The following is a 19209-nucleotide window of genomic DNA, read 5'->3' on the forward strand; positions in this document are numbered from 1 at the left end:
TCTGATCCATAACCCTTTGTAATTTCTGTTGAAACTTTTTCTTTATGATTCTATTCTGATATATAAAATACCCTCTCATAACTGCTTTACATTATATTTTGGTCTGTTATTGAAGCCCAACATTTTGTTATGGTGTTCATTATTCCAAAACTGTTTAGAAATCCCATCAAAGTGATAGAAGGACTTACTGAACCATTGTTAAATTCACATATCATCATCATCATCCTACTCTGCATATGCAGTGTAAGCATATGATCCAAGACCAAAGAATAGAAATCTTCAGTTGATGCAATGGATGATAATGAGTTTAATATAGAATGAGGCATTCATAGTAACAGAAAGAAAAGGCTACATTGCTCATCCAGAACGTAAGAGGTACTCAAATAGTCATCTTGGTATTGAAGGCCCACAGCATCTTGTGATCTGGTGGATTTCACCTCTGAAAGTGCACAGTTTCACTTTCAGTTTCATATTTAGCTTTCATGGTTAAGGGGCACTGGGAGCCCAGTCCCTGTGACACAGTATGGTTTTAGTCCTTTACAAATGGAAGTGACACTTTAAGCCTGCCAAAGCAACAATCACCATGTCTTTTGGCAGTAAATTCTATCAATTAACTACAGGTCTTATGAAGAAGACTTTATTACTTTTCTTAACAACATAGTCCTCCGGGCAAATCACAAAATTTTAAATCACAAGAACACTAGGTTGAATCATGAAATAAATTATATTGTCACCATAGTATAAACTATGAATAAAATGAAACAACGATAAAACAGTACTCACTGCATCTAGCCATCCATCCATCATCCACCCATGCATATGTGCATACTTCCAGGTGACTTTAAAATATTTTTAAAGCAATCTTGATTATTACCTTAGAAAGGCTTTGAAATATCCTGGAAAATAAAAAGGTCTTCACCAGAATATATATAATACAAGCCTCTCTGGAAGGAGCATTCCACAATCCTGCTTTTATTTGGCAATCATCTGTCAGATAGGGGCACTTTAAATAGACCCTTTAAAGTTGATATTAGAATATGAAGAGGAAGATGATCTTTCAGTTACCTCATCCCAGGCCAAAAAGTGCTTTATCTTTTACATTAGAACTTTGAGTCACTCCCAGAAATAGATTGCCAGATATTTTAGATGAAAATGCACTCATGCATTATGATCAATGCAGCCATTCCTAGGGTGTAACCTTGCCAATCTCCTTTTGGGTATCCATTGCATCATTTTGCCAACCTCTATTAGGTCACTTCTAACCAACTAGGGCATCATCTTGCCAGCCTCTTTCCAGACACTTTTAAAACCACACATACATAGAATGAATGAATGAATGAATGAATGAATGAATGAATGAATGAATGCAATTTATTACAGTTGCAGACCAGTACAAGCAGAGTGCTCAGTGAATATATATAAATTTATCATAATAGATAATAAACAAAATAAAATTTAAGGCAAAGTTAAAATACATTTATAAAACAACCTAACTAACACCTATGAGTGAAGTCCAGGGGGCAGTCTATATTTAAATTATAAAATAGACCCTAAAATGATATAAGTATAATAACATCTAAAATTACAAGAAGTGATAATATCTAAAATTTAAATGAATTATAGTTACATAAAATGCATTTGGCTAGTGGAACATTGGCCCATCAGAAGCCGGCAGAACTTCCATGCTACTGCACAAAACCTGTAACAAAAGGCAGTTCTTCTGTGAGCAGCATCTGGGCATAGGCTGAGTCTGAACAACCAGGATGTCTATTAATCAGAGGTGGGATGAATCTGGTTTGAATGTCTCCATAAAAGGGGGAACGAAGAAGAACATTTTCTGTAGTTTCCACCTCTCCAGAATCACGGGGGAGCCTTTCAGCCAATGGTATTTTTTTGTATTTACCATCCAGAGCTGCAGAGGGGAGTGCACGGCATTGGGCAAGAGAGAAAGCTCTCTGATGGCTGGGTGTTTCTACCTGTGTAAGGTAGCTGGCAGCAGTGACAATGTATCTGTTGTGTATTGGCGACAAGAAGGCTCAGGCCTTCCCTAGATCTGCTTGCCACTCTGTATCCTTTATCCTTTGCTTCAGGGTTTGTTTCGCCTGATCGTATTTCATCTTAAGAAGCGAGGAAAGGAGGGGCAGTAGCCTAAATGTGAAAGTTTAGATTCTATAGCCTTGATCCATGTGGATTGGAAATTGTCCTGGAGAATTAATCATGCTAGGCCTTGAGGATAAAAGTTAAGCTTTAACCACAGTTTTATAGAAGCTAGACAGACTCTGACTCAACTTTTATCATACCTGTCTCCAGTCGTAAATGTGCATTAGAGACACAATGAGATAGCTGGAGAGCTGCTCTGATGGATATAGATTGTACTCGCTCCAAGGAGGTGAAGCAAGAAGCTGGGGGGCGAACCAAAGTCCCATAAAGGAGCTGGGCTAGTGGCTTCACCTGAAAGAGTGTGAGTGCAGCTGGAATATAGTATCCTCCCTTGGAAAAAATTGAGGATGGCATTGGCAGATCTTTGTCCAGTGTTGTTGTTGTTAGTTGCCATCGAGTTGTTTACGACTCATGGCGACCCTACGTATAACAGAACGAAATGCTGTTTGGTCTTGTGCCATATGCCTGATGGTTCCAATGTTTTCATCCATTGTTGTTGTAATTGTACCAATCCATTGCATTGAAGGTCTTCCTCTTTTCTGCTGGCCCTCGACTTTACCGAACACGATGTCCTTTTCAAGCGATTGGTCTTTCCTGACGATGTGCCCAAAGTATAAGAGTCTAAGCTTAGTTATCTTTGCCTCTAGGGAACATTCTGGTTGTATTTCTTCTAAAACTGATTTGTTTGTTCTTCTGGCAGTCCATGGTATTTTCAATAATCTTCACCAACACCACAATTCAAATGCATCAATTCTTCTTCTATCTTCCTTTTTCAATGTCCAACTTTCACAGGCATATATGGCAATTGAGAAGACCATGGCATGAGTCAGACACATGTCTGTTTTTAAACTGACATCTCTACTTCTGAAAACTTTAGATCGGTCTTTGATGGCAGATTTTCCCAGCCCAATACGTCGTTTGATTTCTTGGTTACTACTTCCCTTGGCATTGATCGTTGATCCAAGTAGAATGAAATCGTTGATAACTCCAATTTCTTCTTCATTTATTGTGACATTGTTTATTGGTCCATTTGTGAGTATCTTCATCTTCTTCACATTCAGGTGTAGTCCGTATTGCTGACTAGTGGTAGATTTCCATGAATTATTTTCCCTACCCATTGAGTGTAAGATGCCAGCAGGAAAAGTAACCCCCAACTGTTTTTCTTAATGTATGATGGATTGGGCTGGATGACTGAAGAAGGATGCTTTATATGGCTGGTTTGGTCACCTATCAAGTTGCCCAAATACCAAATTGCAGATATGGAGATGCTACACACCTGCAACCTGTTAGATTTTTTTCTGAACACAGGTCTAGCATAGGAAGAAGCAGGAGAAAGTTCCTGCAACTTCAAAAGGGTGCTAGAACCCTATTCATAAATAGCCCTACTGACAGGTCATAGATCTGGAGGATGGGTTATGTGGCACATCCAGGGTACTCCTTCCTATTTCTCCCCACACTGTGACCTGGAAAGAGAAGCAGAAGGGAGAGCTAGCTCCATTCTCAGTTAATGCTGCAAATGTATGGCCATATGAAACCCTTTGTCACCTTTGAAAAACAATGGAAGCAGCACAAAACCTGTAATGCATACACTGGTGACAGAACCAGCAACACAGAGCTGGTAGAAATTTTCCAGGTTACATCAACCTTCTGTGCAGCATAGGACTAAGGATTTCTCAAGATCTGACAAATTTTCAGAAAGTGCCAATCAGATATTATGTGGACAAATGCCTCTACAGAAGCCCAGTGTCTATTCTCTTTTGCAGCCCAAGTCAAAATGGACATGAAGGGCAAGATCACCAGTGACCAGAGGGGAGACAGCATACTTGCACCAGCCTAAAGCAGCAAAAAGGGAGCTGGGCAGATTCCATGCTGAATTAGCAACCATATTTTCAATGAAGAAAGCTAAATTGTGTCCATGGCAAAAACTGTATCGGGAGAATAGAAACAAAGCTACTAAAGCATAGTTTAAGTTGTCTGAGCTATGTGTTGGAGATGGGATGAAGGCAAAGTCATAAGGACACGTCATATGAAAACAATTACCAGGACATGTTCATATTCAGAAGGACATGAGAATCAGCTCTTAGAAGTGTCCCTAAACTGTGAGCCACAGTCCTTTAGAGTGTCTTTAACTTGTTCCAGAGGAACATGTTGGAAGCCATTTGGTTAAATAGAAGGATCACTACCCTCCACCAATGGTATCTTAGTATCCATCCTAACCGAAATAAATTACTGGCCTTCATCCAGTCATTGTCTCCTTCAGAACCAGATTTAAAACATCCATTTGCACTAAAAGGAAGAGAGTAGGATGCTTAAATCCCTGGATGATCCCACCCAATGGTTTCATCTATATGTTAAACACCATAAAATATAGAAGTCTTCTGGGAAACTAATCATTATTATCCCTCCAGGAATTATTTACCAGTTGGCCAGCTGTTGTTCATGGGCAGTGATCTGAAACTAAACAGCCTAGCAGTCTTCAAGAGATTCATAAAATCATAGAGGTCAGGGGATAATTGAAATCAAAGGTGGGAAAGAGTGCAGTTTCCAGAATCCCAGATCCCACTGCCAAAATTTGGCAGCAAAACAATATAATTTAAGTGGTATTTTTAATTGTTATTCCAATATGGAATACAGAAGCGGGAGGCATACACTTCCCATTCCCATAGTGAGCCTTAGACTCACTTCCACCCCACCGACCCCCACCAGTATTTCTGGAAATGTTTGACTTTGGAAAGAGATTAGAAAAACATAAATCAGTGTTTCTCAACCTTGGCAACTTTAAGATGGGTGGACTTCAACTCCCAGAATTCCCCAGCCAGCATCTGAGAGACAAACTGCCATTTTTATTGGTTTGGGTGTGGTAAAGATTGGCAATGGGAGTGAATTGCCTCCTAGTGGGATTTTCGTTCCATCCATACCTTTTAAAGCCCCCCTAACAGAAACAGGTGGAAAAAGTTAATCCCTGCCAGTCCTGATGATATTGTCACATTACTGAATGACCTTCTGTGGTACTTTGGATGGTCAATAGGTAGAATTGCAGCCCCCAACCTTTCACATGTTTCCCAAGATGAAACGAGAACATTGTGTACAACACCCTACTCAGTTTACGAATCCAAATTAAAACATTGAAACAGAGTGCTGTCCAGGCTCTTTATAAAGGTATTTAGTGAGGGGGAGCTCAATTCTTCCCTTGGTGACCAATTTCATGTTGAACTGTTCCTACTGTTAGGAGGGGGAGGGGTTGTAATATACAGTTCAGTTGGAAACTCCCAACTTTTCTGTTGCATTGCACCATATATCAGTGTTCTACACTACAGGATGAATGAGGCCATGGGTTTTTGTGTGTGACAGCCTTTAGAATATTATCATATCTCTTCTAAGCACTTTTTTTTCAGTTTTCACAATTTCATTCTAATCGATATGAATTCTTAAAGTCAGCTGGTTACAATACTCAAGGTGGGTTGTGAAGTGTAGAGAACAGTGCAGCTAACATTTCCTGTGACATCTACATTGCAGTATCAGTTCACATGGGACTGTGATCCACATAAAAAGAACAAGAAAATAGTGATACAGGGATCTCAGTGTTATCTGAGCAGAGACCACCTCAATCTTTTCTTGTACCCATCTGTGAGGATTACCAAAGCTGATGTTCAATTATCCTGTTATACCTCCAGTGGATATTTAACCAAATGTGAATAGCCTCCCTCCAATAAGACCTGACCATCTGTTTACTGGTTTGCTGCACTCATCAAACTAGGATCATTACTATCCTCAAGCAGGAAGCTAGAGTGACCACCTAGCCCATTGTCTGCCTTGCTGTGCTGCTTGCTACATATTTATCTTCTGGACTCCCCATTGATTTTCCAAATGGCCCTGATTCATGGAGAATTTCCAAGTTGTAAGCAGTGGGCCAGCTGCATTAAACCATTTTCATTTTCTTGTTTCCCAAATATAGTGCCATTTTAGTGGCAGTTTAAAAAATGTGTATTCAGCAGCAAAAGTTCCTTCTGATAGATGGATGGCTACATAAGTTCGTTTAATAAATAAATAGACAAATCTATCTATTCCAAGTCTGTGTCATTTTCTTTTTACACAAATGTCCATTCCATTCAGCAGTCACATTAATTTGTCATTGGAAGGGATACATTAATTCAACATGTGCATATAAATATACTTTAATTTATACTGCATACATTTAAATAATGTTAAAACATTCTTTTATATCAACATTATAAATGAATACATTTCCTAAAATATATACTTCAAAAGATGTTTTTGTCTTCCAAATCTAACCAAATTGCATTTTCCCTGCAACTTTTGTTTTAAACATAGATCTTCATACATTTAGGAGAACATCGAAGGTAAAGGCATGTAAAATCTAGTAGTCTGTTAATATTTTTTCCTGTTTTTCTCATTTCTTGTCATACCATGCTAAGTTGAATAAAATGTAGATTTTTTACAATTGATGGAAGATTTAAAAGTAAAGTTGAGGGAATAGGCAGGCTTGCAGAAAGACAGACTCATTGACTCAAAGATTTATAGAAGACCTGGGAGGTCTTCCAATCCAATCTCCTGCCCACAGCAGGAAACCTCATGCCATCCCAGACAGTTATCCAACCTTTATTTGAAAACCTTCAGTGATGGAGCACCATGATTCCAGGAAGCAGGCTGCTCCACTGCTTAATATCTCTCAGTCAGGAAATTCCTCCTTATTTTGAGTTTGGACCTCCCTCTGAAAAGTCTCCATCCATTCGTTCTATCCTGCCCTCAGATGCTGTGGAGAATAAATCCACACCCTCTTCCCTGTGACAGCCCTTCAAGTGTTGAAAGACTGCTATCATGTCTCTCCTTAGCTTTCTCTTCATTAAGCTAAACATATCCAATTCATCTAACCATTCTTCAAAGGATTTAGCCTCCAAGCCCCTCAGATCAGTGGGGTAGGCCAATGAAAATATTGGCAGCAGCAGTGGCAAGTTTCCAGGAAGATCAGGGCTTACATCCAAACCAGGTGTTGTCTAATTTAGATGGCTTTAGTTGTTAGGCTGGTCTTAGGCAATACAGCTTTCATCAACAAATATAAAATCACCTACAGTGGAATCAAGGGCAAAAAGATACAAACATTGCTAACAGGAAAGTTATCTGCAGTTTGGGCAGTGTTGGGCTGCAGGGTTTAGTAATTGTGGTCTAGAGTACAGATTTCCTGACATTTAACCAGCAACTGTAGCTGGCATCTTCAGAGGCAAAGTGGTCTGCTATGCAGATCACAAGCAACTAAACAGGAGGCTGTCTGGTCTCCTGTCTTTATAGCCAGGTGTCCTGACTTCTGATTGGCCTTTGGCCAAGATGGTTTCCAATTGGTGCAGGTTGGTGACAGCTGGTCTCTATAGAGTCCTTGGTGCTCTCTGAGCCTTGTTGTTTTCTTGCAGATGTTTCATTGACAGACTAGGCAACATCTTCAGTGAGAACAGGGAGAGGGCCTTGCTCTCTGTTTATATACAGTGGCTTGCCCTGCTTGTGTTGGTGTTGTTCTCTCCTTAGGAGTTCTTTGATTGGGCTGTTGTTTGCTGCTTGGTTGATTGACTGAGTTAATAGTTCCTTGATTAGGGTGTATTGTGCTGGTTGTTCATCTGGTGTTAATTCTAGTGTTGAGTTTTGCATATCTGGGTGTTGATTGCTGGCAAGGGAGTGTACTGGTCTTCTGGCTTTTCTATCGTCCCTTTTGAATGGTATGTAAATGTTTTTTACTTCTATGTGTCTGTTCATGGCTGCTTTGTCTGAGTGCCAGGCTTCCAGGTTGCAATAGACCCATAGTTATTTCTGAACTGTGCAACATCATTTGGTTCATGGAAAATTTTTGTAATACATTTTTACATGCCTAGATTAATGAAGTTTACCATGCTACAGCAAATTGTGAACTCTAAACAAGTACTTATCTTCTGTAGCTGACGTTTACACAGTTTGGAGAGAAATTAATTAAACTGCAAGTTTTCAGGATCCTGGCAAGCCAACATTTAGTTGTATGCTATTATTAGCCCATTAATAACTATATTTTCCTAATATAACTCATCATTTGGAAAACCTGAAATTAAACAACATCAACAAAAGACTGGGCTTTCTTCATCCTATCTTTCCAGCAAACAGAGGGATAAAAATATTTTTGTTCATTTCAAAAAAGATTAGTGAATAACTGCTCTTCAAGTTAATAGACCACAGGACAAAAAAATTCCCTTGCCTCTACTTTTTAATTATTTTCTATGCTGTTTTTATTGTCTAAATTAGATTGCAAGCTCCCTATCTGGATAGGATGCAATCCCATTCAGAAAATAATTTAATTTTATTATAGTCAATCATAAAGACGATTATGATTATGTGCCATCAAGTTGGTATCATCTCTTAGCAACCACATAGACTGACTTTCTCCAGGATGATCTGTTCCCAAGCTGATCCTTCAGGAATTCCAATGCTGCACCCATCACTTACAACCAAGCCCATCCACCTTACTGCTGGTCTTCCTCTTCTTCTACTTCCTTCCACCTTTTCCAACATTATGGACTTTTCAAGAGAGTTAGGTATTTGCATAATGTGTCCAAAACATAATTTGAGCCTGGTCATTTGTGCCTTGAGTGTGAACTCTGTGTTGGTTTATTTGATGATCCATTTGTTTGTTTCCTAGGCTATCTATGGTATTCTCAGGAGTCTTCTTCAATACTGAAATACATAGGCATCAATATTATTTCTGTCCTTCAAAGCTGAACCTTCACTGCCATAGTCTGTCACAGGGAAACCCATTCCCTACAGAATTCTGACCTTTGTGGGTAAAGACATATCCTGGCATTTGAATATCTTTTCCAAGGCCTTCATGGCTTCTCTGCCAGGATTTCAGACTGAATTGACCATAAAACTCATAAATCTCTTCAACCTGGATAACCATCATATGAAATGTTTGTCCTTAGTATCTAATTTGTGACCAATATTTTGATCATTGTCTATGTTGTACAGAAGTTAATATCACATGTAACAGTAGGATGCCATTGTTGCTTAGCAATAGAAGAAATGAACAGTGATTAGATGCAGAGGGAAATAGTCTAGCTTGTCTGCCTTTATATCCCCAAAGTATGATTTTGCATTTGAACTTTATCATGAATAGGTTCAAAAAGCAGAACTTTCTGAAATTCCCTCTACTTCATCATTTCTACACATATTGGAGTCCTCCTCTCCTCCTTTAAGCCTACAAACCCAAAAGTAGAATGAGGAATATGGGTTTGAACCACAGATGTTACTTTCTTACTACTCCTATCATTATCCAGGAGTGGATGGGATTTAGAGTCTAAGAAAAGCTGGATTCCATCTGTCTTGGTTGATGGTGCGTGTGTGCCTTTGAGTCAGTGTTGACTCCTGGCAACTGCCTGGACAAGTCCCTGCAGTTTTCTTGGCAAGATTTCAGAAGTGGTTTGCCATTGCCTCCTGAGAGAAGGTGACTGGCCCAAGGTCACCCAGCTGGCTTCCTGTCTAAGGTGAGACTAAAACTCAGTCTCCCAGTTTCGAGCTGGATGCCTTAACCATTACCCCAAACTGGGTCTCATGATGGTTCATGGTAATCTTCATAAAATAGATTTGCCTTGCTAGAGTTAACTTAGTGGAAGATATGAAGGGACTAAGTCATTTTTGCCTAATCAACAGGCTAAACAGCTTTTAACAGACTTTTACATTGCACTGTTTACGTTGCCTCTTTATCTTTTGATACCATTTAATATTAGGTCACATGGTAAGAAGCAATAGATATGTTCCTTCTTGTTGAGCTGGGAAAATCTTATGACTCTATGTAAGCATGCTTAAAGATTGGTGCTATCCATATTCACGCTGCTTATCTCCCCCCACCCCACCCCACCCCACCCCACCCCAAAAGTTCCTCTGCTTTAAGACAACATGCCAGTATCATCAAAGTTCATAGCATGGACTTAGTTTGAAAAAAAATCAAAGGCAGCTAAGGTAATCCAAGCGTTTGGAAATGGATGGCTCTCCAGGGCACCTCCAGGCCCTTCATGAAATCATTCCACTTCCATTTGCCATAAATGTCTCCATTTACATAAAACTCCCCGCAAATAATTAAAGTTAATTAAGATGATTTATCACTCAAAGGTAAAGCTGCCTTATCAGCAGGAATCAATCCACTAAGCAAACAAAGGATTAGTAGTCAGGATATCACCAGGTCCCTATACCATTTTTAATACAAAAACATTTCTTTATGATGCCTCTTGTTTGAACTCAATGTTCTGTTTGCTTAGTAATTAATGGCAATTAGCTAATGACTCTTCTTTAGCAGTGAAGTTGGTGATACTAAACTGTAGGAGTGACTCGTTTACACTTTGGCAGTTTTTCTGTATATCAACCATGAGCAAAAACTTTCTGTGTGCATCAGAACACTTTGAGAAACTGTTGCAGGTTCCTATGATACGAGCTGCCTCGCCGCAAAATAGCAATATTATCCTGATTGGTTGCTCCTAGTGATTATTAGCTAATCACCTCCCTCCATATTGGGACAATGATGAGTTCCATTGACAATGGACTTTGCCTTGAAGAGTTGAAGTACAGTATCAGCCATGGTGGACCCAAACCAGGTTAAAACTGCTTAATAAGTTCTCAGCCAGCATTTTTTGCTTAGGGGCTGAATGCTATGCTCCTGGTGAATCACAGTAACACTAAGCTAACACTGGTAGATGAGTTAACTCTTCAAAGAACATATTAGACAATCTGGATCCCAAGATTCCATCCAGCCCATGAAAGCCTTAGGTACAGCTCTCAGAGATCACCAAAAGATTTATCCAAATGTAATTTTAAACATGTCGGGAGGAACTTAATATATGCATGATTAGAGAGAACTCATATATTGACTCTGTTTAATTTTAATTTTAATTAAACAAGTTACATCAAATAAAATGAAGTTTTTGTTCTAGCACCACCATCACTTTTTAGAGTGATGCCCTTGGGCTAGAAAAAGATTGCCACCACTTATTTATATAGTGTTCTTGATTTATTTTAGAAATCATGATGAATAGGGAGTAGAGGAAGCAGTTTCTTAGTGATATTATAAGGTGGAGCCTTATTGTGATTTTATGTTTTATTACTAGCTTCTCATATCTTATTTGGAAGACATCGGGAACCAACCCTGCTACAGTTAATTACTCCGTGCATTAAATAGCAGTCTTATGGTAACTGTATGGTATACAGCATTACTTATGGTAACTGTATTTTCCTATCTGTAAGAAGCTCTGTAATGTAACTTCTAAGAACAAAACTATGTGTTCCATGAAGGCTACAGTCCAACACTCACTTCATCTGTGAGTAAGACCCTTTGAGCTCAGTGACGCTTACTTCTGAATAATCAAATATAGAAGAAACAGCCTTGCTGGGAAAGGAACCAACCTGACTTCTGTAGATAAGTATTGTTGCAATAATCTAGATTATTTTGAGCATGTCAAAAACCATAACAGCTGCACCAAAGCAGCATGATGGTATAAGAGGAGCTCTTTCAATTAGTAATCAGGTAAAGAATAAGAACAATGGGGATGCGGTGGTGCTGCGGGTTAAACCGCTGAGCTGCTGAGCTTGCCAATCGGAAGGTCGGCGGTTCGAATCCGCGTGACAGGGTGAGCTCCCGTTGCTAGTCCCAGCTCCTGCCAACCTAGCAGTTCAAAAACATGCAAATGTGAGTAGATTAATAGGTACCGCTTCGGCGGGCAGGTAACGGTGTTCTGTGTAGTCACGCCGGCCACATGACCACGGAAGGGTCTACGGATAAACGCTGGCTCTTCGGCTTTGAAACGGAGATGAGCACCGCCCCCTAGAGTTGGACATGACTTGCCTTAATGTCAAGGGAAACCTTTACCTTTAAAGAACAAGAAACGCAGAGCAGAATTAAATTGATGATTTTGAAACTGGAAAGTTTTAAAGTGAAGTTTCTCAGAAATCAGAGTTGGAACCAGTACTTATTAATTTGTTTAAAATTATCTAGAATTGGGGAGGAGCAATAAAGTAACCAAGTTTATTAACAATACCAAATGGTTCAGAACAGCAACATAAAAAAGGATGATCGTAGAAAGACTATTGTAGGCTGAAAAATGTAACAATAGGTTGGTTGAAATGTGTATTGGTTGGGGTTAGTAATTGACTGGTATTGTGGAGTGAATGGTGCTGTTATGGAGGGTGTGTGTGTTGGGGATGGTTGGAGTTTGGCAGCCCACAGAAGTGTCTTGCACATGGCAGTTAGTGGTGATGACATCTCTAAGCGGGGTACAGGTTGCAGGAGGTGTTGAGGGGGCTAGGCCAAAACACTGGTGATTTTATGGTGGGAGCTTGTATAATGATTGTGACTGGGCAGAGGTAGATATGATGGGGGAAGTCCCTTCTCTAACCCTGTGCCCCAAGCCTTGCCCCGATGCCAGGTGCCTTGGACAAGTAGCCTTGTCCACCCTGGTCCCCCTCCCATTGGCTGAGTGTCCTACTTGTAAGAGCACATCCTCATGGGATTTGCTTTTTCATTACTCTATCGAAGAGTTTTTCCCTACCTTGCCTTTTCAAATAGTTAGATCTGCAATTCCTAAAATCCATGCTGTCTGACAACTCTGGGAGTTGTAACAGGTCCCAATTTATCAGAAGGAGTAGGTTGGGGATGATTGTTGTAGAAAGAAAGCTTAGGGTAACACCCTTCCAAGAGGTTAGATAGGTGGGTAGGTAACAAAATCCTTAAATGGTGCATGCCACTTTTGGGTTATTTAGGGCAAACAAAACCATTCATTCTTAAATTTGAACATAATGACAATAAGGTGAATACATTTCTCTCTCTTCTCAATAGCAATAAGCTGTAGCAAAGGACAGCTTGGCTATGTTCATGGTTATGCTATTGTTGAGATTGCTGCAATAAACAGCTTAAAATAGAGAGAGATGGGGTGTGGGGGAAGGGGGAAGAAGAGTTTAATTTTGTATTTTTGTGATTAGTTACATATTAATATTCATAACTGCTTTAGCCCATCAGGGTAAACTGACTTAATGCTATACAAGGAGGAAGAGTAATTTTAAAAATTAATTTAAAACAATTTCAGAAAGTGCCGGGTGGGAGGGAGGTACGTTAAGTGGGTGAGATTAATATTCACAGCATTTGGTAACTATATCCTCTCACTTGCAAGTGCTGTTGTAGGGACAGAGCATGAAAGCCATCCACTGCCAGCCAAGATCTGGTAGGCCTTCAAAATTACCTCCTTCCCTTTGGCCTGCTGCATGTTTTTAAACGTGATCAAGAGAAGCTATTCAATGTTCACAAATAATAAAAGGACATCCAAGAAAACATCTCTATTTCACTGATAGGAGAGTCATAGGGGAGAATGCAGTTCTTGCATCTTACGTCCTTCAAAGATAACTATGGCTAAAGTCAGTTGGTTACTTTATGCCCTCTGGTTTCTGCTTTCTTCAGAAGAAGAAATGCACAGAAGAAAATCCTATTCATTCATTCATTCATACATTCTTACATACATACATATGTACGTGCATACATACAATTTATATTCCATTTTCACAACAATGGCTGTGTTTGCTACTTTCTTCTTCTTCCCTCTCAGTTTTCTTTTATTACTTAGTGAGTAAATCACTAAAAAATTTCCCAGTAAACAAATCTAATGTTTCCTTCAAGGTCCACTAAGGAGACCTGAATAGTAAACTCCCCTTAAGTGGGTGAGAGTTGTCAATCCACTCAGTACTGGGTAATGGGTCTCCAGATGAGTCACAGTAAGGCTGATTGGCTAGATTCACACCCTGTACAAATTCTTGGCAGTTTGAAATTTTTCCGCAAATGAAGAAGTCAGTGATGTATCTCTTTTAACTGAACAATCTGCATAATTGCAGAAGCTTGTGGTTCTAACAATAACCAAATCAAGCCTTAGAACAGCTACCTCCAATTAGATGGCCTTTGGATAATTTAAAAAAGTACAGTTCTCAGTGGGAACCAGTTGATATTTGACCAGGAAATATTAAAACATATTTAAATAAAGTCTCCTTTAAGTTGAGTTTGACTCCTGATGATTTCATGGACACATCCATTTAATTTTTCTTCACAGTAATATGGAAGTATGTTACCATTTATTTATTTTTTATTGCTTGCTCCATTGCCTTCCTGTTTTTTGTTTTTGTCATGTTTTTGTTTTATGCTGATCATTGACCCAAAAAATAAAAGGGAACTTGCACTTCTCCAAGTACTAATCAGGTATGTATGTATGTATGTATAAATAATGAATAACCAACCAACCAAATTCTTTCTTATCTTGGTTGGTCCTTAGAAGACCCTCCAGATGGTCACTCATGCCCTATTCACCTCACAGTTGAACAATTGCAATGCCCCTGAAAACCATTTAGAAGCTACAGCTGGTCCAGAATGCAGCAGCACAGGCAGTGTTGGGCGTGCCGCAGTATGCCAATGTCACACCTCTGCTCCACAAGCTGCTCTGGTTGGAAGTGAGCTTCTGTGTGCAGCTGATGGTGCTGGTTGTCACCTACAGTGTAAAGCCCTTCATGACACAGAGCCCAGTAGTCTGAGGGACTGCCTATCTCCCATTGGTAAAATTGGGCAGAATTGCTGTACTTTGGCTCCCTTCAATGAAATCATGTCATCTATTAGGACCCAGGATGCACACCTTCTCTCTGCCCTTTGGAATTACATCCCCTTAGAGATCTGTGTAGCTCCTACCCTGATGATGTTCCAGAAGTCTTTAAAAATGTAGCTGTCCTCTCAGGCCTTGGGGCAAGGCATTTGTGGAGCCACATTGGGTGATGTATTATGTCTGGGGGAGTGTGTTTATTTAGATGCATGGGATGTATTATTATTATCATTATCATTATCATCATTATTAGTAGTATTAGTATTATGTACACAACAATGTGAAATCATAGCTGCCAGTTCTTTAGCTGGTGTTGGCATGGTATATGTGTGGATCCAAGCAGTGTGGCCTTTTGTAACAGATAGAAATGTTGTCATTATTATTGCTGTTGTTGTTGTTGATTTCCTTTTGTTGTTCTCAATTTCTAATGTATATTGCCCAGTCAGTTTGGAGTCAGGCAGCCTCCAGATCAAATGAAATCAAATCAACCAATAAATAGGAAGAGATGTCTCCACACTACCAAAAGTTCCTTTCCTCTAACTACAGTGAAGCATAACCACAAATTAAAATGATAGATCTTCACACTTCAGGCCAGACTCCCCTTCCATTTTTGGAGAAGCATCACCATTTTGTTTATTTTCTAAATGCAGGTTGCCACCTTTTTTGCTGTTGTTTCAAGGTTGGCAGTGATTTAGACTTGGTGTATTTTTACAACCAGCACCTAATCCGGGATATAAATCATTCTGAAGGATGCTTATTTCTGCTTGTCATTTGGCAAGAAGGTGCTATTGAAGTGACACTCGGTATAACAGTGCAGTTCAAAAACAAATTTGTGGCTGATGATTTTGACATATATGACTTTTTCATCACTTGCTGATAGAGTCAGGTATTGGACTGGGGAAGGAGAATGCTAGTAGATTTCTCTGGCAAAATGATAATTGCTTTTTCCTTCATTAAAGGGCATGTCAATGTTTATTATTATTATTAATTGCATTTGTTTTTAATTCCTTGCTCATCTTGAAAGTGAGTGCAAAGAAGTTTTCCTGAGAAATGATTAAAAATTGGATTTTAAACCCTTCCTGGAACACCAACATCAAGCCTATATCACTGGAACAGATCACTGTTCCAGTGCAATTGCCATCATTTTGTCCTTCTCTGGTGTGACTAATGAACACATGCCAATAGATGACTAATGAAATATAAAGAGATAATGTCATACAAAAAAGATGGAGGGAAGGAAAAGGAGAAGGAGAATTTTTCGCTGTCCGACTCTAGAACCCAGTGAGTCATGCAATGAAAGTGAATTAGGGGAGATTAAGAACAGATAAAAAGGTATTTGACATAGTGCAAAGCACTAGACTTAATTTCCTTATTGACAATATGGCAAAATATAGCATGGGTGCTGCTGCTGAAGGATAGGCATCCCAGAGTAAGATGTGACCTTGGCCTTAAAATTTTTCTAAACTTCCTGGAGGTATATGTCTCGCCATTGTGGGAAGCAGAATGCTAATCCAGGATATAAATTAGAAATGGGTTTTAAGTGGTCTAATTCAGGAAGAATTATTTCAGTTCTTATGATTCCAAACTGGTCACCTGGTATAGTTAGATGCAACATGGAGTTTTTGCAGACCGTATAAAATATTGGGGAAAGAGGAAATGTTCTAAATAGTTATCTCTACTTGTTCCCAGGAAATGATTTCATGATCTAGGCTGTAAGGAAAAGAAGCAGATGCTGTTGGGTTTTAGCCTGTTAGTTCACACACACATATAATACAATCCTCTTTCAGCCACTACCGTATTAGCATTTCTGCTTGCCTGCCTCCATTGCAACATTGTTGATGAGTTCTTCATGCATTCCATTTAGGAAACATAATTATTTCAAGAGCTGATAGTGAGGTTATCCATCAAACCATTAATGCTGTACTGTTCCCTAATGGTTGCTTAGAATTGGCATGTTTTGCTCCTGATGTAACAAGGAATAACAATTTTCTAATTCTAAATGCCAATTTTCTCATTGGAAAGGCCGAATGGTGACGATAAAACCACTCATGTTCCCAAAAAGTTTTTTTCTCCTTGAACATTTGAAATCATGTTGAGTTCAGTTGCCCCAGATGTGCTTCATACACAAAGATTGCTCTACACCCATGGCGGATTTAAAGCACACAGTAGAAATAATTCAGCAGCCTGATCAAGTAATATATAAACCAGTTAAGGCCCATAAAGAACTATTGTGATCCAAACTAAATAAACTAGTTAGCCAAGGTGTCTTCCTATGCTAATGTTCCATTCAGAAAGTTGCAAGATTCTCTGTGAGAAGAAGAACAGAAGAACTGTTCTATGATATGTACAATGTTAAAACTCCAATTCATATTTTTGGAATCCCTCCTTTCCTATGAATAAAAGGCAATCAGAAGTGTTACTTGGCCAGTCCAATATTTAGAGTGGTCAGAGCTTTGCACAGGCCTCTTGTGACTCCCTGCTCAGGAGCACTGTGTAAAATGGGTTGGCTGCAGTGAAGTAATTTCTGGATCCCATTTTTTTTAATGTAATTGTTCTCATTATTAGACAAAAGCTCCACCCAGAACATCAGGTGACTCAGTAGAGAATGTGTGATGAATGAAGCTGCATCTGGGGTAGTAAAAATCAGTGGGGAAGCATTTACTTGAAAGCAGTTCCATTTGAACCAGTACACATACAGTTTTGGGGTACAGTGGAGGCCTCTCTGTCTGTGCTATGAAAAATAGGCACCAAAGCAAAGTCCTTTGGCTTTTTCTTTGTCACATTGGATGAGTGAAAAGGACAGAGGGATCCCTCAAGAAAATGTGGACCTATTGCTGAGCTCCTGTGATTGGGGAAATTTACTGTCCCAAACTGGAATTTTATAGACAAACATTTATAGCCTGTAAATCTGTATTGTGTTCTACTTAGGAACCCTTTCTGAAGAAGGTGTAATGATTGCCCTAGCCCCCAAATACTCAGACTCACAAGAGGCTGCTGTATGAAATCTGATTTATTAAGGAACTAAAGGCAAATACAGAGAAAGCTGAGAATGAGCAAAAGCGCGCCAAATACAAACTTAAACCCTTGGTGCAAACGTATCCCGCCTCCCTCGTAACAGCCCCGCCCGGCACAGGTGCTAGCAATCGTCAGAGTTGCTAGCCTGGGAAAGTAACCTTGAGCGCAGTAGATAATACAAATACATTCCAAAGCAAAGCCAAAAGATAACTACTCCCATCCTCCCGAGAAAGATGAAACACGCAACCAGTTAATGACATGCGAAACGTTACGATGTATCAAAGACATTGAAACGGCGAACATGACAGAAGGCCAATATGTAAACTTTTTTGCTGTTGTTGTTTATGCATTCAGTCGCTTCCGACTCTTCGTGACTTCATGGACCAGCCCATGCCAGAGCTTCCTGTCGGTTGTTGCCACCCCCAGCTCCCCCAAGGACAAGTCTGTCACCTCCAGAATATCATCTATCCACCTTGCCCTTGGTCGGCCCCTCTTCCTTTTGCCCTCCACTCTCCCTAGCATCAGCATCTTCTCCAGGGTGTCCTGTCTTCTCATTATGTGGCCAAAGTATTTCAGTTTTGCCTTTAATATCATACCCTCAAGTGAGCAGTCTGGCTTTATTTCCTGGAGGATGGACTGGTTCGATCTTCTTGCAGTCCAAGGCACTCTCAGAATTTTCCTCCAACACCACAGTTCCAAAGCATCGATCTTCCTTCTCTCAGACTTCCCTATGGTCCAGCTCTCGCAGCCATATGTTACCACTGCTTTAACTATGCAGACCCTTGTTGTCAGTGTGATGTCTCTGCTCTTAACTATTTTATCGAGATTTGTCATTGCTCTTCTCCCAAGGATTAAGCGTCTTCTGATTTCCTGACTGCAGTCAGCATCTGCAGTAATCTTCGCACCTAGAAATACAAAGTCTTTCACTGCTTCTACATTTTCTCCCTCTATTTGCCAGTTATCGATCAAGCTGGTTGCCATAATCTTGGTTTTTTTGAGGTTTAGCTGCAAGCCAGCTTTTGCACTTTCTTCTTTCACCTTCATCATGAGGCTCCTCAGTTCCTCCTCACTTTCAGCCATCAAAGTGGTATCATCTGCGTATCTGAGATTGTTAATGTTAATTGTTAAAAACTTTTTATTAATTGTTATTAAAAATGTTTACATAGCTAAAAGACAAATACAGAAATATAAAAAGAAACGAAAAGAATACTGTTAAAGAAAGGAAAAGAAAGAAAAGGAAAAAAAAATAAAGAAGCAACTTCTGCCCTTCTTTACAGCAGTTACAAGCAAACTCATTATCCCTCCTCCCTCCTTAACATTACTGTTAATGTTTTCTACTACAGATTAAGGTTACTATGGTAACTAATCATTTTGGCCGGGTGAAGACGTT

The sequence above is a fragment of the Candoia aspera genome, chromosome 1, assembly GCF_035149785.1.
Source record: "Candoia aspera isolate rCanAsp1 chromosome 1, rCanAsp1.hap2, whole genome shotgun sequence".
Classification (NCBI taxonomy): Eukaryota; Metazoa; Chordata; class Lepidosauria; order Squamata; family Boidae; genus Candoia; species Candoia aspera.